General features: G+C 42.2%; 1 protein-coding gene across 8 annotated transcripts in view; it reads left to right on the top strand.

The window, feature by feature from the left end:
* CD226 (CD226 molecule) overlaps nucleotides 1-23,574 on the top strand; it is a 110,248-nt gene that overhangs the window by 45,051 nt on the left and 41,623 nt on the right. The window contains exon 1 of one of the 8 annotated variants that reach the window (XM_053205999.1): nucleotides 16,679-16,808. The exons of the other annotated variants lie outside the window; for them this stretch is intronic. The gene's annotated coding sequence lies outside the window, so the exon portion shown is untranslated. Of the gene's footprint in view, nucleotides 1-16,678; nucleotides 16,809-23,574 lie in introns of those variants that run through there. 8 annotated transcript variants of the gene reach the window in all.

Raw genomic sequence — 23,574 nt, 5'->3', positions numbered from 1 at the left:
AATATATCTTTCCTCTGGCTACTTGTCTGTTTTCTAACGTTGGGGTGATGTCAGGATTTAATTTTATTTACAGCTGGAAACGGGAAGTGTCCCAGACTTGGCTTGTGTGAATGTGTGTGCTGACTTGTGGGACTGAGTTTATTTATTCTTTAGCTCACACATCAAGTCTTTATTGAGAACCTACCATACTCATGTTAATGTCTGTGGTTTAGAAGCTAGAAAGACATGGAACTTAGCTCTAAGTAGTATGCAGAGTACTAGGGGAGATAAAAGCTATGTTTGGCAAATGAAAGAGTGAGTGCCAACGTAGTTCAGAAGATAGAATTTACTTTTTTGCCAGGAAATTCAGGATAGAGTCCCTGAAAAGGGAGCTTCTGAAGTTAACCTTGAAGGAGTTAAGTTAGAATATTTGAACATGGAGGTAGGAGGAATAACATTTCAGGAAAACTGTTTTAAATATTATCTACAAAATAGATATCTTTGGCTCTACTTTGACTACTTTGCAAGGTAGTTTTCATTTTCTGAAAAAGACTCTAACAGCAATACCAGCAACAATAACAGTAACAGCCAAACCTTTCAAATTGAGCCAACATGATCGACTCTGATCAATGATTAGCACAGCTTATTCTGATTTACAATTTGTGGCTTGGTTTATTTCCACATGTTGACTTAATGCTTCGAAAGGCTTAGGAACCTACATATATGATGCAATTATATTTTATAGCCTATCCTAAGATATTTGCACACTTGGATTTCAGCTTTGGTTTTATCAATCCCAAATTCAGGAGGCAGGAAGAAAATGTATGAAAGCAGCACTACCTTGTTTAGTAGTGACAGGTGCAGAGTGGTAGAGGGAAGGCTTGGTCTGAAGGTTACTTTTGCTTGTCAAAGAAGGTTCCAGACAGGGCTGAGCAGGCCACGGGAGGAGAGGCCTTCTTGCTCTCCTGTGACAAGGGTCACCAGTGCTTGCCAGCATGTTTTGTCCTAGAGTGGACTGTGAATTCTCCCAGAGAGCTTTGCCCATCAAATGCATGTCTATCACTTTGAAGCTGGTGGTTTTGTTTTGTTTTTTTAATGGGATAGAGAAATTAAAAAAAAAAGTTTCAAATCTACTCCTTAAAGAATTAAGACATGAAGTCTCTCTTAAGGTCCATTCTTACAAGCTCAGAAATAAATTATCGAAGTTTTCTTGGATACATGTACACACACACACACACACACACACACACGTAGGGAATAAAAAATGTTTCTATAAACTGTTACATTTCAGCAGTTTTTCACTTAGGAAAGAAAAAAAAATTCAATAGTACCTGTAAGAAATAGTCAACTGATGAAACAGAAACATTTTAAAGGCTTAGAAATCTCCCTCCTTAATAAAATAAAATAAAATAAAATAAAATAAAATAAAATAAAATAAAATAAAACAGAACATAGAGAAAGAGATGATAAAGAACATTTTTAAGACTTGCAAAAGCAAGTTATGGTCGCTGTACTTCTCAAGGGTGAAATTAATGGGAATCTGAAAGTGGAATACTTAACCGGAACCCATGCCGACGTTGTTTTTGTTGATTTTCTTTCCATTTGTTAAGCCAGGGAAGACCATGCTTGGGAGCACATATCACCATCCGATGCAACTTGGGCTTCTGGGGAAAAGCTCTGTATCAAAAATCAAAAACAGAGGGGTGGGGGGAAAGGTAAGGTGGAAGAAAAACCAAACCCTGAAAACAAGACAATGCTGGATTGATAACCAATTAGATTTGGCAATTGAATGGCTGAAAAAGTGTAAGATACAGGCCCAGGCGCACATTTGGGGTTTGTGAGAACACTGTCTTCTGTTTGTCCATCTCAACGCACAGGCCTCTCTCCTCCTCTGCCCAGTCTTTTAATTTTATTTTTATCTTAGAGAGAGAGTGAGAGCATGCGAGAGAGCACACGAGTGAGGGAGAAGGGCAGAGAGAAGGGGGAAGGGAGAGAGAATCACCAGCAAGGCTTCATGCTCAGCACAGAGCCTGACACGGCGCTCGATCCCATGACCCTGGGATCATGACCTGAGCCAAAAATCAAGAGTCGGCACTCAACCGGCTGAGCCACCCGGGTGCCCCTGTATGCCCGGTCTTTGACACGTGTCCTCTGTAGCAACATCCAGAAGAAAACTTTTACTTTAGGCGTACTGGAAAATGTACTCAGGCAATCCAGAGCAGGGGAGTGAAACTGGCTGTGATCTTCGCAGCTGTTTATGACATCAACTCCACCCTTCTTTGGGTAGATATTTTTATTTCCAAGATGACCGTAGGGCAGGGGCGGGTATTTGGCTGAACTGCCTGAAGGGAATGAGCTACAGCTGAAGTTTAGGAACAACTTTGCCCCGCGGCTCTCGAAGACTTTATTAGTGGAGGTGGAGGTTGTTTAGGGCTCTGGTTCCCCTTCTTTAACTTCCAGCGATCTGGACAGCTCTCCCCTGTCTACCACCACTGCTGGCTCCCCAGCACCCAAGGCGGTACCACTGCAGTATCTGGACCGCGTTTCCTCTTCAGAGTGGGTGCCGGTGGGTGTGGGTGCCGGCGTCGGGCGGGGACTGTGGTTCATGTGTGAGTAAGAGCTGTCCAAGTAACTGGAACACTCTCAGCCCACACATGTCGGTCGAGACTCGTCCCCTGCCCTGAACCATCTCAGCTTCTGTATTCTTTCTTAAAATTCCTCTCATCGAAGTTTGAAGGCCATAGAAATCAAGCCTTGTTCTCCAGCACTTTCTCCCCGAAACTTCTCTAGGATTAGCGGGTTTGTGTCAGTGAACCTTCCAAGAGACCTTACGGGAATTTGCCCGTTGACAGATCACAGTACGTACCGACTGAGAGGAAAATGATATTTTTGCATCTCGTAAGATAAAAATGTTGGATTTTTAGATATTTAAAAACAAAACAAAAAGAAAAGAGGTCCGGAAGAGGAAGAAGAGTAAAACTCTGAGCTGAGGCAGAGGCTTGGGGGTTCCTCTGTCTTTCCCTGTGAGCGAATGCTAACCTGTGCCAGGTTTTTTTTTGTTATGTTTGTTTTGTTTTTTGGGGTTTTTTTTTTGAGCATTGAGAAAAGAACACTGGGTTTCCAAGCTATGCTCTCTGTTGCAGGTTTTTGTTTTTGTTTGGTTTTATAGGATTGGAGGTTGCAGGCAGGATGGCTTTTCCTTTCCTATGAGAAAATTTGTGAAGACGTTTAAGGTTTTGAAACCATTAAGAATTTTAAGACTGTCAAGTCGATCCTTCAGGGATCAGTGCAAAATTACTCCCCCAGGCAATAGCTCTTCCACTTACCCACCATAGTTTTAATTAAATAACTCAGCTGATGGGGCTTTTGGCACTTCCCATGAGAGATCATTCACATTCCAATAAATCTCACTGTGAGAAAATTTCCCCTGACTTCAGCTATTTAACCAACTCACATTTTCAAAAGCAGTCTTCTTCACAATGTGCCCAGAGAGAAAGGCCCCTGTCCCATTGAAGATTCTTACAAAAAGCTTTCTAAGGATGGAGCTCTGATATGTAATATTCACATTTAATAGTGCTGTAAATAGCTCACATGCGTCATACCTGCTGATTTTAGTTGGATGATGATTGTGGCCAATACGAATGAAGTCTGGGCATGAGTTCTGTGAGCATTTATGTGCACCACTTAGCTGGGAGAATACTTAAGAAACGTAATGTTCTCATTTCAGCAGACCAGCTCTTAAGAACACGTTTGTCCCCTTTCTTGGCAGGCAACATGAAATGCTGCATGCTACCAACACTGACATCTCCAGAATAGTTTAGGGAAGGAGTGTGTGTGTGTGTGTGTGTGTGTGTGTGTGTGTGTATTCTTTGTGTATAGGACAGTTTCCTTCCTGGCATATAAAGAACCCAAACCTTCAGAAAGTTTTAGGTCATCCACTTAATTCATTCCACTAATGGATAGAGTACATTTACTTCTTTTTAAACTGGATGCTACAATTGGAAGCATATCATTTTTAATCTGAAGAATAGCCAAGGAATTCAACTAGTATCTCTGAGACAGAGCTTGGGGACATTAGAGTGTGCCCCAGATGAGACCATTATGTCTGTCCCATTGGCTTATGACATCATAGGTCTCAAAATATCTCTTTATGGTATTACAAGAAACACAGTTGCTCATGTAAATAAGTAAATAAAGAACATTTATTTAACAGTTAAATACTATGTTACTTCTATTTTTCTTAAATCCTAGAAATGGTTCCTAAAAGAATAAACATTAAATGAGATGGAAAAATTTATAGTCGCTGGCATTGTGTTTGAGTTGATACAGTTTTTGAATTTTTATTCTTAATACCAATCTGACTTACGTTTTCAGTGAAAATAGCAGAGTTGAAGCAAAATTTGTTGCTCATATGACACTTTGAGATATTAAAATCTCTGTTATTGGATGAATATTTGATGATGGTAATTTTAAAAATTGTGTAAACCCTTTCTAAATCTATTAAATAGAGATTTACTGTATGCTATGAGGAGAAGAAATGAGTAAGGTCTTTGTTTTCGAGACACTTATAATCTAACAGGGGACGTATGTATATACATTATGTATATACATAATGTATATACAATTCCACAGTGCAATGTGGAACTTGTTAAGTGGCATAGAACAATATTTAGGGAGTTGAGAGGTGGCAGAGATGACTGCCAGTTTGGGGGTACCATGAAAGCATCCGCACCAGACTGGAAATCCAGGTATGATTCTAGAAGGATAATGTGCCATAAAAATCATCACATAATGAAAATGGTCTTTGCATTTGGAGCATACGAAAAATGCTTTTGGCCACAGGCTTAGGGCAAGGAAAGTTCAGGTTTTGGACTTCACTTGGTGGCTAGTAAAGTTTTCAAGTAGTGGAAGGCATATGTCAGTCATGATTGCAGTCATGATTTGGAACCATTACTCTAGCAACTGCATATGGGATGATTTAGAGGCAGGAAAAAAAGCAAAAGGAAAGACTAGAAAATAGGCAAGACAGAGAGAAAGGGATCCTGCAGTCCTGACATAAAGCAGGGGCACCACCAGCAGTGTATGGCCAACCAATGAAATCTTCACAACCACCCCCGCCCCCATGCCTCAAGTTCCATCTTCCCATGGCCTGTCTCTTTCATTCAATAGATATTTATTGAATGTCCACTATGGGCTGTGTGGGATTGAGGGGACATAGGGGGGATGTTCTAGTCTCTGAAATCAAGGCTCATGTAGAATGCCATGTGATGCTTCCTACAAGGCAGGTGCATAGGACAGGTGTTGGTGATGTCAGGATGGTGGTGGAGCTGGTATGTGTGTGTTAGAAGATGGCAGTTGACAGGGAAAGGGGGTCCTTCAGGAGGCTTCAGAGGGCAAAAGATGCTTGAGCTTACTCATGAGGGAAGATGAGAAACTTCTAGGTTGATGAATGGTTGTGCTGTTAGCAGGGTGGCATTCTTGCTTGAGGGAAACCATGCTAATGGCTCAAAAAAAAGTGAGACTGGTGTGCTAGGGAACTGCAGGATGCTGAGTAAAATGGGTGTGTAAATTCGTTGAAATGGGCAGTGGAGCCAGGTGGTGAGTTAGGAGGGGCAGATAGCAGAGACAGAGAATTTGATGTATGATCAGCAAGGGCTCCAGATTGTGGCTGACTTGGAATTATATTTGCCTAACAAGACCTCATTATTATTTAGGATGCATTTTCCTTGAAGTGGGGTTGGGGTGAGAGCTAAAGTCCCCTAGTTGCATTTTGATGTCACTACTGCCACCATTTTAAGGTGTTTTGACTTTATTCTTTAGGTAATGGGGAGCCATTAGGTGAATGGTTTGCAATCTAGCAAGAGAACTCCAGAGGATTCTAAGGGGGGACTGGAAGCAAGGCAAAAGAGAGGAGAGACTAGTAGGGAGGCTGTTATGGGCTGAGCTGTGTCCCCCCAGATTCATATGTTGAAGTCCAGACTCTCAGTGCCTCAGAATGTGACTATATTTGGAAATGGGGTCTTCAAAGAGGTAACTGAATTAAAATGAGGTCATTAGAATGGGTCCCAACCTAATGTGACTGGTATCCTTGGAAGGAGAGAAGATTAGGAGACAGACACACCCAGAGGCAAGAGCATGTGAAGACACAGGGAGAAAAGGGCCATCTGCAGGCAAGGAGGGCAGCCTCACGGAATCAACCTTGCCAACATCTTGGTCTTGGACTTCCAGATGTATGTTGCTGAAGCCCCCCAGTCTGTGAGCAAACAAATACAGAGGCCGTAGTAATAGGTCAGACCAGAGAGGAAGAGGAATTCAACTAAGGCAGTGGTATTGGGGACGAAGCAGAGAGGGGATATGTTCTTTCAAGGCATTTTTCATTATTCTCATTGACCCCCTCCCAAAGATTCAGAATTTATATTTAAAAACTACTACAGTGGCCAGGACTTTGGCTCAGAAATTGCTGGAGCCCTGTTCCCCTTGCCTGCTTGGTTTATTAGGACTTTGTTCATTAGCCACTCCTGGTTCTCGCAGTCTTTCTACACTCATTTGTTCTTTTCGATACACACCCTTATCATCTCCTCCAGAATTGGCACACGTAGTTTTTCTATCATCTATGCCTGATATTCTAATATCGAAGTGGCTCTATTTCTACCATTTTTTTTTCCTGCTGCCTATTATCCATCTCATCCCTTTACATTCTTATGCTCTTGGTTTGTTTTGACTATGTGCTGCTCATAGCTCTTTATACACCATTTCTGGGAGTTCTCTGAAACTAGAATGAAGGGGTCTTCATTCACAGAGGAGGTGAGTCCTGGTGTTAGAGTAGGCAGTTAGGTTCTAACAGGGTACCTGGAGGTCAGCAACGAGGAAGTCATGGTCAGCTATCAGGAAAGTCAGAGACCTACCCTGGCAGCATACTGCAAGAAGCTGGATCAAACCAGATAGGCCCAAGATGGCGGGTTCTCTGACAGGAAATCCCTGACCAAATCAGAAGAACAAGCTAGGAACTCTGCTTCTCACCCCAAGGATTAAATTTTCCACCCCCTAGTTAACAACTGTCAACAAAAGATAGAAACCCAACGCCCTGGGCATGCAGTTCGCTCCTTCTCCTGAGCTTACCTGCTCTCATATCCCATGAGTGTACTTTTCACTTTACTCAACTTCTCCTGCTTGTGTGATTCATCCGCTGTGCTGTGTATCTGTCCTTGAATTCCTTCTCATGACAAGACCAAACACCTTCAGTGACTCCTTTGACTCTGGCTAGGTTGAGGCCCCAGAGGCCAGGGTCTTCACAGGTCATCCAAGGATACTGGATTGCTTTAAATTTGAATGCTCTAGGAACTAAGACTACAGATCCACATGGGAAATGACTTTGTTTACAGCTCTACTCAAGGATTTTCCTTCTTTGTTTTCTTCTCCCCGAGGTCCAGGTCGGGTCAGGTTTACTTCTAGTTCATTTGTTCCCTGAGACATCTCAACAGGAGGAGGGGCTTCTCTTCACTTCCCCACCTCAGGTAGACCCTGTGCTGTATTGTGGGAGGCTCGATATCAGAGTTCAAGTTTGCTTAGCTTGACAAAGTGTGTCCAGGGCAAAAGTGGCTTGCTTCCAGGTTCTTATTTCTCACTGAAGTTTGTCCTATTGATTCCTATGTTGTCAGATATTTGATGCTTGTAGTATTTTTCAAATAGTTCATCCTACATATTTAGTTGTTTTTAATGGGAATTTTAGTGTTAATGGAGCCTGATATTTCATTAGAAATGGAAGTATCCACATTTCTAAAACATAAATCTACTCTTTCCCATCTGGAAAGATCACCAAATCTGCCTCTCATTTGAGTCAATAATCCCACTTCTCAAAAATATGAGTCATCCTTTATACTTTCTTTTCTCTCATTCCTCACATCTCAGTGACTCAACTTTCAAAATAAGTGTATTATTAAGTACTATAAAGTATTATAAAGTACTATTATCTCTCACCTCTCTCTATGTTTTTAAAAAAATTATTCATCATCTAGGTGTTTTTACCTGAAAGTCTGATCTGAGTAACACAGCCCATCATCTTCCTAGAAATACAATATCTGTTGCCCTAGTTTTTTGGACTCTCTTCTGGACCTGGCAGAACTGTGCTTCCAGTTGTCTGGTGCTTTGAGTGCAGTGAAGAGGTGCCTGACCTCCTTCCTTCCTACCTCCAGATGCAGAGGGAGTCAGTCTTCTCAGGCTCCAGGTTCTGGGAATTGGCTCAGACGACAGACTGTAGAGCAGGAGAGTTGAGAACTGGATAGGATTTCATTATAGACTGGGAGTTGCGTATGAAGTAGAAGAAGGATTCAAGAATGATACCAAGTTTTTACTTGGGGTCCTGGGTGGCTAGTGATGTCACTTACTGAATGGGGGAGAATGAGGTGAGAAAAAGGTCTGGAGTGACATCCGAGGGGGCTCTCTAGTAGACAGGAGGGTTTTTGAGCCAGAGCCCAAGAGAGCAACTGTGTTGGAGATGTAAACATGGTGAAGTCGTGGGTGTACGTGAGTGTGCACGGAGAGTGTCGGCTAATGATCTTTCACATACATGACCAGTGATCATTGAATGCTCATTACTTGGCAGCTCTGGGCAGGGTTCTAAAGGCTTTACATGGATTCTTTCATTTACTCCTCACAGTACCTCTGTCGAGTACAGAGTGATATTAAGACAGAATCATAAAAATAAAACAAAGTGAGGGACAAACCATGGCGAGTGTAAGGAGGCAAAGCACTTAGCACATAAGGGTGACTTGGTAACACGGCCTTATGTGTACGTGAGAAATGAGGGGTGGAAGGGGCATTATTAGACCCCAAGATGCCTCACTGCCCACACCAGAGTTTGCAAATTAGTGGCCCCGGAGACTCATCCCATCTGACTAGGAGGTTTTCTGGAAATTGAAAATACTCATAAACATCTGGATGGACCATCAATATTGACCTGAATTTTCTGTGCAGCAGCATTTTCTAGGCTGAGTCACAGCTGCCTTTTTGCAGCTCCTGCATTCTCGAGTTCCTCACAATCCCCACTCTTCCCTACTGTTATACCTTCTGGCTTCAGGAGTTTCTGTTGTCTTCCTGGACCCTGCACATTTGCAACCCTCATCTACTCCTTACTCCGATTAAAAATGCTATTCAGGGCTGTCTAAACTCTGGTCCTGGCACACATTCCAAACTTGTCCCTTTGTGTATTCTTCTTTCAGCCAAACTGGGTTAAGTTTTAGTTCCGTCGGCATCTTCCATATTCCTGAACCTGGTGTCTCTGCTTGTGCCTTTTCTTCCATTAAGTGCTCTCTCACTCCATACGCTGCTTATTCTTCAAGGATAAGCTAAAGAAACCTTGTCTCATGCCTAAAATGAGAAACAGTGTCTCCTCTCTACTCCCCCAGAAGTGTGTGTGGCTACCTTTTAAGTGGAGATAAGTTGTTTTTCTTGTATTCCACGTGGTGGTTACCATGTCAGTGTCTCCACTGACCACCCTCCCTCCCCAGACCCTCAGTTGAAGACAGGTCATATGCCATTACCCTCCCCATGATCCCAACGGTATTGGGCATTAAGTGCTCTGCTGTAAGAGACTTGGCGCCATAAGAGAGCAAAAGAACAGGGATAAAGGGAGGGAAGTGATACTTTCATAAAAAATCATCAGCATTAACCACTAATTAGTACTTGGAAAGCAACTAATTCCAGATACAATTAGGTGAAACAGAACAACCCCTTATGAGTACCTTCCAGGAAGTGTAAAGTGCTTTCCTGACTAGTAACAGATGTATAGCGCATCACATGTAAAGCATAGCTTGAAGTATTTGGGGGGGGTGTAGGTTTATTTCTCTAGATAGTTTAATTATTTATACGTAACTTCATTCTAAAAAATAAGTATAGCAGGACTTTTTCCCTACATATACTCTTCCCATGGGGCATTAATTGAAATGTAGCTACCACTTTTCCTCATAGTTCATAGCTTATTGGGACACCTTGGTCATTGATCCCACTCATTTGTTACTTCATCACCCAGGATGTGGTTTGAAAGGTTTTGTTGTGAATACGTTTGCCCAGTATTTACGAATATTCAGAGTATAGCACATCCATGTTCATGGAAACATAATTCACAAGAGCCCGAAGGTGGAAACAACCCAGGTTTCCACCAAGGGATGAATGGGTCCACAAAATGTTGTACATAACATAGTGGACTATGATCTAGCCTCAAAAAGGAATGAAAAGTCCTACACATGCGACAACATGGATGAACCTTGAGGACATTATTCTAAGTGAAATAAGCCAGTCGCAGAAGTACAAATACTGTATGATTCCTTTTATATGAGGCACCGAGAGTCATCAGATTCATAGAAACAGAAAGCAGAAGGGTGGTGGTCAGGAAGTTGGGGCTGGGGAATGGAGAGTTGTGTGATGGACATAGAATTTCTATTTCCCAAGATGAAAAGAGTCCTGCAGATTGGTTGTGCAATGATATGCACAGACTTAACACTACCGAGGTGTGTGCTTAAAAATGGCTAAAATGATAAATTTTATGTTATGTATATTGTGCCAAAAATAAAAATTTGACATCTATATAAATATGTATAAAATAGTGACTTTAGTCACAGGCTTAATTCATGGGAGATTTCACTGTTAACAATTTTCTATTTAGAGAAATTCCTGCTATCAATTTGTCTTCATGGCAGTAAGAAAAAAGATGTTTTTGTTGACAGAGAACTTTGAGTTCTGGTTCTGCCCTTCTAACTAGTCTTGAACCATTTGGAAAGTCCCTTCATTGTCTGAGCTTCAGTTTACTCATATATAGAGTGGGGATAATAATACGCCCCTCGGGGGCAGGCTTGAGAATGAATGGGGTAATGTATGCAAGGGCTGATGTATGTGCCTAGCACATAGCAGGGACTCAGGATGTGGTGGTCCTCTTGAGTTCCCTTTCCACCTTCCTTAAGGCACTGGACATTCTCAACTCAGTGTGAAACTTGAGGAGTATTTCCACAAACACCTATTAAGCAGCTACCACTTGCCAGGCACTCCATTAGGAACTGGCGAGTGAGATGATATTTCTCCTGCCCATGTCTCTCATATAAACTAGTAGGGGAGAGAAGTAGATATTACATCACAGTATGAAAAATGCTCTGATGGGGAGACTTGCCCACAGGAGGCTATTAGAGCCCTTGGGATGAACATTGTCATCCTCATTGTTCAACTTGGAGAGGGAGGCAGGGCATCTGACACTAAAGGAGGAACAGGAATTGGCCCCAGAAGTAGGGTAGGCATGTCCTCTGCCTCAGGAATAGCATGCTGCACGGGTCCAGAGCAAAGAGAGTGCATGGCGTATCTAAAATGGGAGGCTGTTATCCTGAAAGGTAAGGTACAACGGGTGAAAGTGGAGAGGCAAGCAGGGGCCAAACACTGAGTGGTGTTCTTCCAGGGACTGCAAGATATTGGCAGGTTTGATAGGAGAGAAAGATCAGACTGATTGTACAAGGAAAGCGGTTGGTATGGAGCAAGACTGGAGGGAGGTTGGGCGGAGGTGCTTTTACTAGAGCAAGCAGGAGCAAACTGTCATTGGACTAGGATAGGGCACTGGGGACGGGTGGCACATGTTTGAGAGATACTGAGAAGGTAGGATTGACAAGATTCAGCAACTGACTGGATGAGTGGGTAAGGGAAGACAAGTTAAAAATGGCATTGGTTTCTAAAGAGTGGGGAGAATGGGAAGGAGCCACTTTGGAGAAGGGAAGATGGCCCTGGGGTGTGTGTGACTAGGAAGTGAAGAAAAAGTATTGAACACCTAAATAAGTTATGTCCATTCGTTCTCCTTTGCCACAAGATGTATCTACTTAGGATATTCTAGGAGGTGAGTTCTTTTTCTTTGCATTGCCCATCCTAGTCTATACCTGGTGACGCACCAGGTGCTTGTATCGGTACCTGCCCCCCGTTTTCTAGATAGGAGCGAGTCTCAGTGACTTTCATTGCTTTACCTACCTAGGGCCCCCTTTTTGGAGGTGCCATTGGACAGATACCTGTCCTGAAGGAGAGCAGCCATTTGTAAATAGCAGATGCACATTTTGTCAAACAAGTGGGCTTGTGGTTACCTGCACAGCAACTTGGGTACAGCTTCCTCTTCCTCATGAGATAATTTTGTCCAGGTCCGGGTTAAGTATTCATCATTTCTTCAAAGTCACATGTTGCCTGTCTATTCTAATAGAAACATTTGGAAATTCCCTTATAGTTTCCTTCCTAAAGATAGAGCCAAATCACTCCTTAGATGTCCTTGTCATTCGCTCTTTTCATTCTCTGAAACACTTTTGTTGTGGATGCTGTTTCCAAATGCTGTAAGTTTCTCTCACTCGCTTTCTCTCTTTGATGTATTTAAAAACTTTTCAGCATTTATTTTGGAGTCCTTTGCAAGATGTTTTTCAAATACTCTTTTGGCCTAGTTACTTATTTGTACCTCTGGGCTTTCTCACTCTCCCCAGCTGAAGGGTCCTTTGTGGTTTTTTTTTGGTGATACCTTCATCCGACCCTGGCCCTTTGACTTTGCCAGCGTAGCCATGAGGGTTTTATTTTAAGCACCTAGCCTTTTAGATCTGCAGCATATATTTTCCCTGGACTTTCAAAAAGGTGTTTTTCAGAAGTCTTGGGGTTTCTTTTGGGATTTTTACCTTTTCAACTGTATCTTTTATTTTTTTAACCAGAATATTTGCATTTTATTATCGTTTCCATTTGTAATTATGCAAGATTTCCAACGATTTTTTTTGACATTGCTTTCTAGTTAGAATTGCCTTTAGTTATTTTGCTCATGAAAGGTGCCTCAAAGTGCATACCGTATGTGTCTATGCCATTCTACAGTGCAATAATTTCAACACAGTTTTATTTCTTGGGGGACTCAAGAAGCAGTTGTACGTGCAATCCAAATGTAGCGGGTCCACAGCTTTTTTAGAGGGGGAATTCACGATTGAGTATAGACAAATTCAAGGCGTGCACTGGTTTAATTTTTCAGTCTGCTCCATTTTACATGTTTCCCTCTTAATTTTACAGTATTTGCCAGAAGGTCTCCAGAGCAACCCAAGATGCTAGTGTCCACCTTATACAAACCTGAAATATCTGTAGCAGTTGTGTCTTTAGACATGATTTCTGTGTATGCCGTCCTTTATAAATGATAGTGTATCTACCCTCTAGAAATACATGTTTTTAGTCTGATGGCACAATACTCCATTGGTTTTTATTGATGAGTCTCTTTCCACCCTGAATCAGATGTGTCACTTCTATCAAGCTTGTCCCTTTCTTGCACGTTTTCCATCAATCTACTTAATTTTTTAGGCCTCTCGGATTTGAGGGGGTGCAGTTACAGATTTCTGTTGGTCAGTTCCCAGATACGGAGTGTGAGAGAGACTTCACTAGGAAAGAGCAAATTTTTGAAGGGCAGAGCTGATGGGGCAAGATGGCATAAAAGATAATCACTTCTTTCTTAAGTTAATTATTTCTTTTGAGAAAGGCAGAGATAGCATAAGTGAGGCAGAGAGAGAGAGGGAGAGAGAGAATCCCAAGCAGGCTCTGTGCTGCCAGCACATAGCCCAGCGTGGGGCTTACACTCACGAAAGCACGAGATCATGACCTGAGCCGAAACCAAGAGTCAGACGCTTAACCAACTGAGCCACCCGGGTGCCCCAAAGGGAGACACTTTGTAGCAATTGGCTGAGAGGAGACTTGGGCTGGGGTTCTCATCAGTCAAAACCGCATTCCCCTGATTTACCTGCCCTGCCTCCTCCAGCCTCGTTTTCCATTGCCCGACCCTTCTCTCCAACACGATGCTTTATTGTGCTCTCTCATGACCATATTTCCTCCTTGGTGACACTCAGTTGGACGCTGCTTTCACACTTTAAACCTGTGTGGGGTGGACTTGGGTGGGCCATGGGAGGCTCTGCTCACAGGCATGTTTTAGCACTACATGGCCTCCAAATGGCCTGGGTCTGTTTCCTGGCTTTATTCCTTGGATTAGTAGAGAGAGGACTCTAAGATTCTGTTGAATCAAACAGTGGGCACTTCAGCACGAATTGTTCCTTTTACCCTACTCTGGGTTTAGTAAGGCCTTTCTTCTTGACACTGAAGTTATCTTTTATCCTTTGGTATGTCTCTGTCCTGTAGTGAAAAATACAATTCATTGTTCTTACTTAGACTAAACATTTTGCACCAGATTTGCTGTATCTCCAGTGCTCTTGCAAAAACCTCTGAACATTTATTTTTCCAGCTTTATATATACCTTCATGCTCCAATTAGTAAGTAGTAACTGGCCATTTATTATGGGGAATTTCTGATGTTTGACATAATTGGTCATAATGGGTAATAAAAACCGAGGGTTCTCAGTCTTCCCTTACGTGTTTATACAAAGACAGAGATGGGATCTTGTTTTTCAGTTACACATATGCACACATACACTCACAAAGACATGCCACCCCATCCAAACGAAAACAAAAAACCTGGAGAAAAGGAGTCTCTAGGGTAATAAGGGAATAATAGGGAATACCATGGAAGCAGATTATGCCAAAAAGCACTCGATAAAGTTTGGAGTGTGAGGGTCCAATAACGTTTGTGTCTTAAACTGTGATTGACAATTACTTAAATTGACTAATGAGCAGACAGGTCACATAAAGTCATATTCAAAAGATAAGGTAAAGCGAGGAAGGCTTCATGAGTCTCCCCACCAGGCACACATTATGTCTGATGGGTCCACAGTGGCTCAGCCTGGAGGGGGCATTGCCAGCTTCTTAATGAAGTTGGGGTGGGAAGGTGAAAGGCTCGGTGTCCTCCTATATAATATGCTAAGAAGCCTCCCTGCCCCAGAGATGCTCACAATCTAGGGGGACAGCAAGACGTGTGACTTCTCACAGAGACGTCCGGAGTGGAGAACAACAAGGTGAAAACTGGACCTTTGCGGCCAAGTTGGAGAAGGCTTCAGAAGATCGCCTTCCCGGAGGTCTTCAGGGTGAATACAAGTTTCAGGGATCCCAGCAGGCAGAACAGTCCACACAAAGACACGGAGGAGGGTATGTGAGTGGCGAACACATGGGGCCTTGAGTGGCCCGGTGAGGGTGGAGATCACAGGTCATGGATGGACGTGGTGATGGGGTGATGAGGGCAGAGAGAGGTTGCAGCAGCGTGTGTTTGCGAGAAGCCCACGGAGCCGGACGGCTTGTGGCGCAGAGGGTCACGGTCAGACTTACAGCTCCAATTCCCATACTCTCTTCATGAAGACTGAATGCATTTTAAGACAGCGGCGACTGGTTGTATGTGTTTGGAGAAAGGAAGGGCAAGCACACACAGCTGGTTTTCCCTGCAAGCGAGATGACGCTTTCGTGTAAAGGGCTCCAGAATTAGCAGTTGGGAGCGGTCAGGGAAGCAGCCATGAGGTGCTGGAGGGTGTATGGCTACTGCTCGGGAGCGGAGCAGGCTTTGGTTCTTCAGTTCAGAAACTGAATCACGTTTCTGGGTTCAAATACTGACTCTGTTTTCTCTACCATGACCTTTGTTACCTTCTCTTTAAAATGAGAGGGGCGGGGCGCCTGGGTGGCGCAGTCGGTTAAGCGTCCGAGTTCAGCCAGGTCACGATCTCGCGGTCCGTGGGTTCGAGCCCCGCGTCAGGCTCTGGGCTGATGGCTCGGAGCCTGGAGCCTGTTTCCGATTCTGTGTCTCCCTCTCTCTCTGCCCCTCCCCCGTTCATGCTCTGTCTCTCTCTGTCCCAAAAATAAATAAACGTTGAAAAAAAAATTAAAAAAAAAAATAAAAATAAAATGAGAGGGGCGCCTGGGTGGCTCAGTTGGTTAAGCGTCTGACTCTTTAGTTCTGGTTCAGGTCACGGTCTCCCGGTTCGTGAGTTTGAGCCCCGCATCAGCACAGAGCCTGCCTGGGATTCTCTCTCTCTTTTTCTCTCTGTCCCTCCCCCACTCATGCACGAGCTCGCTCTTTCTCTCTCTCAAAATAAATAAATAAACTTAAAAATAAATACATAAATAAAATGAGAATAATAGTAGTGCCTAAAATATAGGGTAATTTGAGATTCAGTGACACCTTTTCTGGCAAGTGTTTGTCACATCTCATATCAAACTATAAATGCCTAGTGTGTAGTAAATATTATTATTGTTAATTGGCCAAAATAACCATGTAAGGAAGAATGCACCAAAGTTGTTTTCTTTTGAAGAATTAGAAGTAATACTATATACTATATATATAGTAATATATATATAGTATATAGTAATTATATAGTAATATATATTATATAGTAATTTTATAGTAATATATATAGTATATAGTAATTATATAGTAATATATATTATATAGTAATTTTATAGTAATATATATAGTATATAGTAATTATATTGTAATATATATTATATAGTAATTTTATAGTAATATATATAGTATATAGTAATTATATAGTAATACCAGAGAGAGAGAGAGAGAGAAAGAGAAATATGGATGACATATCATCAAGAAAGTAAAAAGGAGAACAGTGAAGATTTTTCAGTTCTGAAAATGAAGAAAGGAGAAGCATCAGTGGGGACAGAAAGTGATTCTGCGTTATTAAACGGGCTGGGGCCTTCTTTTATCTTGTATCTGAGAGGACAGGTGAAAGTAACAGGAAGTATGTCTTCTCTGGAAAACTCCCGAGTTGCAGAACACTTTCACAGAACCAATGGAGGGAGATCATTTGTGGTGGATCTTCTGAGAGAGGCAAAACAGTTACAATCCCTTCAGTTCTGCCCATTTCCTGTGCTGGGTTGGAACCAATGCGGAGGGGCTGAGAACAAAAGTTGATGAAGGTAAGGGAGGAGTTCATGTTCCTCAAGGAAACGAATGGAGTCTTTTGTGAAAAAGCTTAATTTTTAAAATCCTTCCAGTGCGGTGTCCGGAACCATTCAGCAGACTACCTGTCTTCTTACCAGTACTTACGTATCAGTCATGATAAACAATTCTTTTTGTTTGACTGAATAATCCTGCCCTGAATTGTTCAGTAAAATGAGATGAAAACATGCTTTGCTGACTGCCACTTATTTCACACAGAGGTAATACGCTTTTGTCTCTTCGGCGTTTATTCTTAAAACTTAGATAATCTTCTTGCCCTGTGTTCTTTCAAACAGTGGAGTCATTAGCTTTCTTTTGCTACCAGACATTGTTTGAAGGGTTTTATCTCCCTTCCAGACGATCCTTTAAATATTGTGCTAAAAATGAAATGTTTTGTCTGATGTGATAAAATTCCCTGGCTCACGGCTTCTTTCGCAGTATTTTAGATATTCTTTGTTGCCGTGTAAAAGGTCAATTTTTTTCTCCTATGTTTGAAAAAAACACTCCCCAACAGCTTTTCTGGAATGTTCAAATTGCTCGGGTTTCTCCCACATTCTTCCTCACCTTGAGCATAGTGGAAACCGAGAGGCCTCAGCCAGTTCTTGGTTGTCCTTGAGAACCGAAGCGGCTAATTAGCTGAGATGATATCCAACGCTCATTCGAGGCATTGAGCCCCTCCGCCAAAACATTTACCAGTTCAAGTTTTAACCCTTCTCTGTGTTTGACATTTTCTCTCGCTTTTGCTCTCTTCTCCGGTTTTGGATCCTCTGGCAGCTACACGATTTCTCAAATGCGCCTTCACTTTTCACTTTCAAGGCTTTGGGCAGACTTTCCGTTCCCTCCCGCCTGGCCCACCCCCCCCCCCCCCCCATGTTTGCCTGTGTGTCCCTGCAGAGTGCAGCATACAATGTCACCGCCCTGCCCCAAACATCCAGTCTACAAAACCTAGCATAAGCGAATGGGCCCACGTTCCAGGCCTTCCAGTCTCCATTTCTGTCTCCAGTGAGTTCCCTGCTCCCATCAGGTGCCCTCAGAGGTACTAGATGGTTGCGCATCTCCGTGGCTCTGCTCCACATCCAAGTAAGACGTGGCTTCTCTGCCCGAAGGTAGCTTCTCATGCTGTGTCCTCTCCCAGAGCTCACAGCCCCGTGCACATTGTCATGATCTGCCCCACCCATGGCTTCCTTGCTGGTTCCTAAGCTCTGTGAGGAGAAGGACACATCTGTCTTACTTCCTTCTGTATCCCACATCTTTTCCAGTCCCTCTCATAGATTAGACCCTTACTATTTTTATGTGGAATTAGTGATCAAAGCAAGTGACTTTTTTGTAAGTTCCTTCAGGGCAGGGATAGGTCTTTTTATTTATTTTTTATTTCTTAAGAGAGAGAGAGAAAACAGAGAAGGGGGAAAGGGAGAGGGAGAGAGAGAATCTCAGGCAGGCTCCGCGCCCAACAGAGCTGATGTGGGGCTCTATCTCATGACCCTTAGATCATGACCTGAGCCGACATCGAGTCAGATGCTTAACCGACTGAGGCAGTCATAGGGCTTGCTCACCTTTATATCTCGTAAATATTGCTTCACAAATCTTTTTACAGTAGACTCTTAAGTGTTGCTTTGCTTAATAAACTCACCTTGGTGTTTAAAACTGTCTTGGAAAGTTGTTTAAGGATTATCGTTAAGTTGAAAAAAATGTAGTTTGTGAAAGTGACTGATACCCCCCCTTAGTAAGAAAAAAATGCCATTATGGTATGACTGAGTGGATAAAATTTAAAATATATACTGTGATATTTCGGAGGTTGGAATTATGAGTAATTTTTCTTTTCTTCCTTTGGCTTACCTGAGTTTCCTAAATTTTCCACACTGGAAAAAAAAAACAATCTGCAAATACTCTGTAATGTATGGGACTTTCTTGGGGTGCCCTTCTTTCCCTGCGTGTGGTTTGGTCTGGTGCAGTGTAGACCCCATCTGAGATTGCCTTGGACAGTCAGGCTTAGCAAGGGGTTGACTCACTCTCAAGGTTTGAATTCAGGGACTCTTGGCAATGATGGCATTCGTTTTCTTCTTTTCTGAGCGAATCCAAGCTACCCATATTTTCCCTTGTCAAACTTTGCCCCTGTTATCTCAAAGCATACAAATCAATGGATCGATTGAGTAGAACGCAAGACTGATCATTTTCAATAACACTTTTCCCCAACAAGTTGGACGAGGAATTAAAGCTATGTTTGTATACAAAACCCAGAGCGTAGCCATGTTCCGGGTGATGAGAGATGAAAGTGACCATTTGGGAAAGTGAACTCAAAACTACCAAGACATATTGGGTGAGAAAACACATAAATCTTTCTGTTATACTTTTTAAAAATCAATAGCCATATGATGGTGTGTCTTAGGAGTGGCCCTATGAATGAAGAGGAAAATACAGATTCAAATATGGGAATAAAGTGAGGGGGGTCTAACCTAGTCTGAGAAGAAGTTATCTGGAAAATCTTAGTAGAAGAATCCACACCTGACTCCAAAGGTCAGGGCAGTGGGCAGCAGGGATGGAAGGAGGGATGGTGGTGAGAGAGAGAGAGAAAGAGACAGAGAGACAGAGAAACAGAGACAGAGAGAGAGGGAGAGAGGAAAGAGAGAAACCCAGTCTAGAGCTCAGAGGCAAGTCCGACGGTGTCATAAGAGGAAGCTCAGAATGGAGGCAAGCAGCGCACCAGGTTGAAGCCTGGTGAAACTGGGAAGGAGTTTGAATGTTATCACGAAGGATTTGGGGGTGCATTCAAGAATTTTCAGCTAGGGACTTACAGGGCCGGATATGTGTTTTACAAAGACTGCTCTGGCTTTATGACAGGGAGGAATAGAAGTGACGTGGGAATGAGTAGGGAGAACTATTTCCAGGCTGTTGCTTCAATCCAGGGGAGAGGTGACAATAAGAACCTGCAGAGAGGAGTGCAGAGAAGTGGGCAGATGTAAGGCGTTTGGGGGAAAGGGTGACCGACCCTGGAGGCGAGTGAGATGAGAGGGGTGGGCGGTGGAGGAAGTGAAGCCTGGCATCTGATCACCACGAGGGAGCACGTGGGGATGGGTGTACCGGACAGAGGTCCTCAGAAGGCTCCCATGTTGCAGAGGCTCGGCATTCGCATGCACAAAGTCATACTGTCCTATTTCAGCATCTCTCCGAGCAAAATGGATGAGAACGTAGTGAATGCTTATTGGGTACCCATATTGACTAGAAAAATCTTCTCTGGTATTCTCATGTACAAAAGGCACTAAAAGCATGGTCCATGCCCTTGGGTATGTTTATACTTCAGTTGATGAACTCTTTACTCATTATGGAAGATGAAGCGAGGTCTCAGTAGAAAATATTATTTTGTGGTTCGATTCTTATCTAGAAGTCAAGAAAATACACTCTAGTGTTAGTCTATGAATCAAACATATCATTGTTTCTAGTTGAGATGATAAATGTTTTCAGTTATAGCTTTCTGGAAAACATTTGATTTCATGCAGATTACTGTGACAGACTATTATTTTGCCTTTTATTTTTAATTTTTAAAGAAGATAGATCTCATTTTCAGAGTTGAAATAATATTTGGGGAGAGGGAAAGCTGGGATGGATGAGTGGTCAACGTCATATTAAATTTTTCTCTAGAGCTAAAGTATTCTTACATTCTTTTAAGTGTATTCATTTATTTTATTAAAATTTTTCAAATGTTTTATTTATTTTTGAGAGAGAGACAGAGAGAGACAGAGAGAGGATGAGTGGGGGAAGGGCAGAGAGAGAGGGGAGACACAGAATCTGAAGCAGTTTCCAGGCTCCAAGCTTTCAGCACAGAGCCTGATGTGGGGCTCAGACCCACAAACTGTTGAGATCATGACCTGAGCTGAAGTCTGACGCTTAACTGACTGAGCCACCCAGGAGCCCGTATTATTTATTTTTGAGAGAGAGTGCATGTACGTGCACAGGGAAGGGGCAGGGAGAGAGAGAGGGGGGCAGAGAATCCCAAGCAGCCTCCGCACTGTCAGCACAGAGCCCAACGCGGGGCTCAACTCGTGAACCGTGAGATTGTGACCTGAGCCGAAATCAAGAATCAGATGCCCAACGACCTGAGCCACCCAGGTGCCCCTAGAGGATTCTTAGATCCTACTCGCAATTGGTTTTGTTTTATCTTACATGATTTTATAATAACTATGTACTAAATTAATGTTTTCCTGAAATATGCAGTGAGGTTTTTGGTTTTATTTGTGATGTGTCATAAGCAACTCACTGATCACCGTTTTGGTGGTTCTCTGTGGTTGCTCAAGGCACCAGTGATTTATTTATATGCATCACTTAGATGCCTCATTTAAGCTTGCGAGTAAATTATTTTTGCTGTTGAATACAATGGAACCCATTGGCAGGAAGAAAAGATGCTTTATTTTCCTGTTAGTCCACACAATATACCTCTGAATTGAAATAGTTGAAGTGTGATAAACCTCCCCTTGATTAAAGCATATTAGGACATATTAGTAATCGCCACCACTGCCTCTGACACATCCTGTGATTAGACCCAGATCCCCAAATTTTATGGCTTTTTGTTTTGTTTTGCTTTTAAGAGGCAAACCCATAAATGTGATAAATGTAATTCCAAGATAATGGAGTTAGGAAGCCATTACGGAAGGCAATTTTAGAGGAAAATGGAGAGTGTAAAATGATGACTTTAAAATATTTAAAATTATGGGGGTGGAAATTAAATTGCAGACTTTGGAGAGAAGTGTGTACTATGCAGGGGAAATGGAAATCATGCCTAATTTAGAGAAAGGATTTACAGCAAGATAAAAAGCCAGAGAGAATGGCAGCTGTGGAGTTTAAATATTTTTAAAGTAACCATTTCAATTAGTCTCTGCATTAAAAAAATGGCAGCAGCAATAGGACATACAAATTCCTAAGAAGCGTATTTATCTAAGTTCTTTCTGACCTTGCTTCAAACCACGTATTTGGGAACTAAGCATAATTTGAAAAAGAATTTTCTTTTTTCTGTTTCATCTTTGCTTTCAGTCTTTACATGTTTAATGTTGTCCTCAGATGAATTCTGGCAAGTGGAGATCTCCAGCACAAGAGAAAGCACCCAGGGGTTTCTGGTCGGTGACATTAACATTGGATTCATTTGTTAGATTAAAATACATCACATAGGCTCTTTGGCCATTTACTGAGATGTCTACACATTTCTGTATATTTGTACTCACTCCACTACTAATATATTAAACAAGTAGCAGTGATTTTGAATCCCATCAGATCCAGTGTTCTCTTTCGTAATAAGTACTTTATAAATCTGACTATTTTGAAATTATATTCATAGATGAGGAAAACTACCTACAGAGACAATTTCAAAACATAAATATAATGCTCTAAGTGTAACTTAAGGGACAAATAGCAAGAAAGCAATTTACAGTAAGGTAGCCTGTATTTTAATTTATAAATGTTGAAGCACCAGTATGTGAGAGGACAAATGTGTTCGCCTCCATTTAGGAGTCACCATAAAGCATGAGTACACATTTCTTGAAGACTTGGTCACCCTGACTAGCCTTGTCAAAAATTATACCATATTCAAAACGAACAGCTACTAGTGAAGTTCTAATACCTCAAAGTGAAATCTTCCCTCGATTTAAACTGAACAAGAATAGAATTCCTAAAAAGGTCAGGGTAAGCTAAAATAGTTCAGAAATATTTTGTGCACATTTTCTTATACCGATTTACTTTCAGGTGAGGCAGAACCTCTTGAATTATTAGTTGTAATTCCTTTGAGGATAATTAGGTTTTGGCCCAGGACTCAAAACATTGTCTTAAATATAGTAGGTCATCAGCTGATAGTTATTTGTGTATTAGTTTCTTCAGAACATTTCTGTTTCATTGGGGGTCACAGAATGACAGCTGAATGCATCTGAAATGGTCTTGGTTGTCATTCTCAATTAGAAGAAGGGCCAAAAGTCGAATCTGTCTTGCCCTTCCTTCTTTTTCCAATTTCTTTCAGTAGAAATGCTTTTCTAAAAGAGCGATATACAGGACCCGGCAGCACTACTGAAATCTGACGCTCCTCAGTGAGGAAACGAGACCGAGAGAGCTCTTGCCAGAAATTGTCAACCACAGGTTCAACTCAAAATCAGAAAAGAAATGTTTTTCCCTGGGTCCATGAACACCAATATATTGATGTAGGGTGTACATTGTGAGCTTCATTTCTTGTAGTAACAATGAACTTGAATTAAGCTCCTCTGGTTCTTCCGGTCATTGACAATGGCATTAATATGAGGTGGAAGGAGACCTCATCAGACTCCCCGGCTGTCTAGGGGACACAGTTGCTCTCAAGGCTTATTAGCAGGTGCGCACATAGCACACTAAGAGCCTCATGACATGTATTGGATGGAATATTGTCGTAGAAAGGCAGGATTTCAGAACCAGAGGACTCTCACCTCTTGCCCTGATATTTATAGATCAAACTCTTGGACAGTTTTATAAATAATGGACAATTTTGATCGTTGTTCTGAAATAATGCTAAGAAAATATAGTCACAATGAGGCTGCTTTCCCAAGTTGGGAAGTGTCTCTAACAGCAGTGAGGTGTTTCCCTCAACTCACTTCGTTTCCAAAAACTTCATTAAGAGTGATAAGAATTCATTGGCATTGGTAGGCAATGCCAATTTCTTCTTCCTACACTTTGATGAGAGACCTTCCTTCTTCCCCTTCTCTTCCTGTCTATAATCTGCCAGCTCTCTTAGCTTGTCTG

The sequence above is a fragment of the Acinonyx jubatus genome, chromosome D3 (assembly GCF_027475565.1).
Source record: "Acinonyx jubatus isolate Ajub_Pintada_27869175 chromosome D3, VMU_Ajub_asm_v1.0, whole genome shotgun sequence".
NCBI lineage: Eukaryota > Metazoa > Chordata > Mammalia > Carnivora > Felidae > Acinonyx > Acinonyx jubatus.
This window is presented reverse-complemented; position numbering and strand designations above follow the sequence as displayed.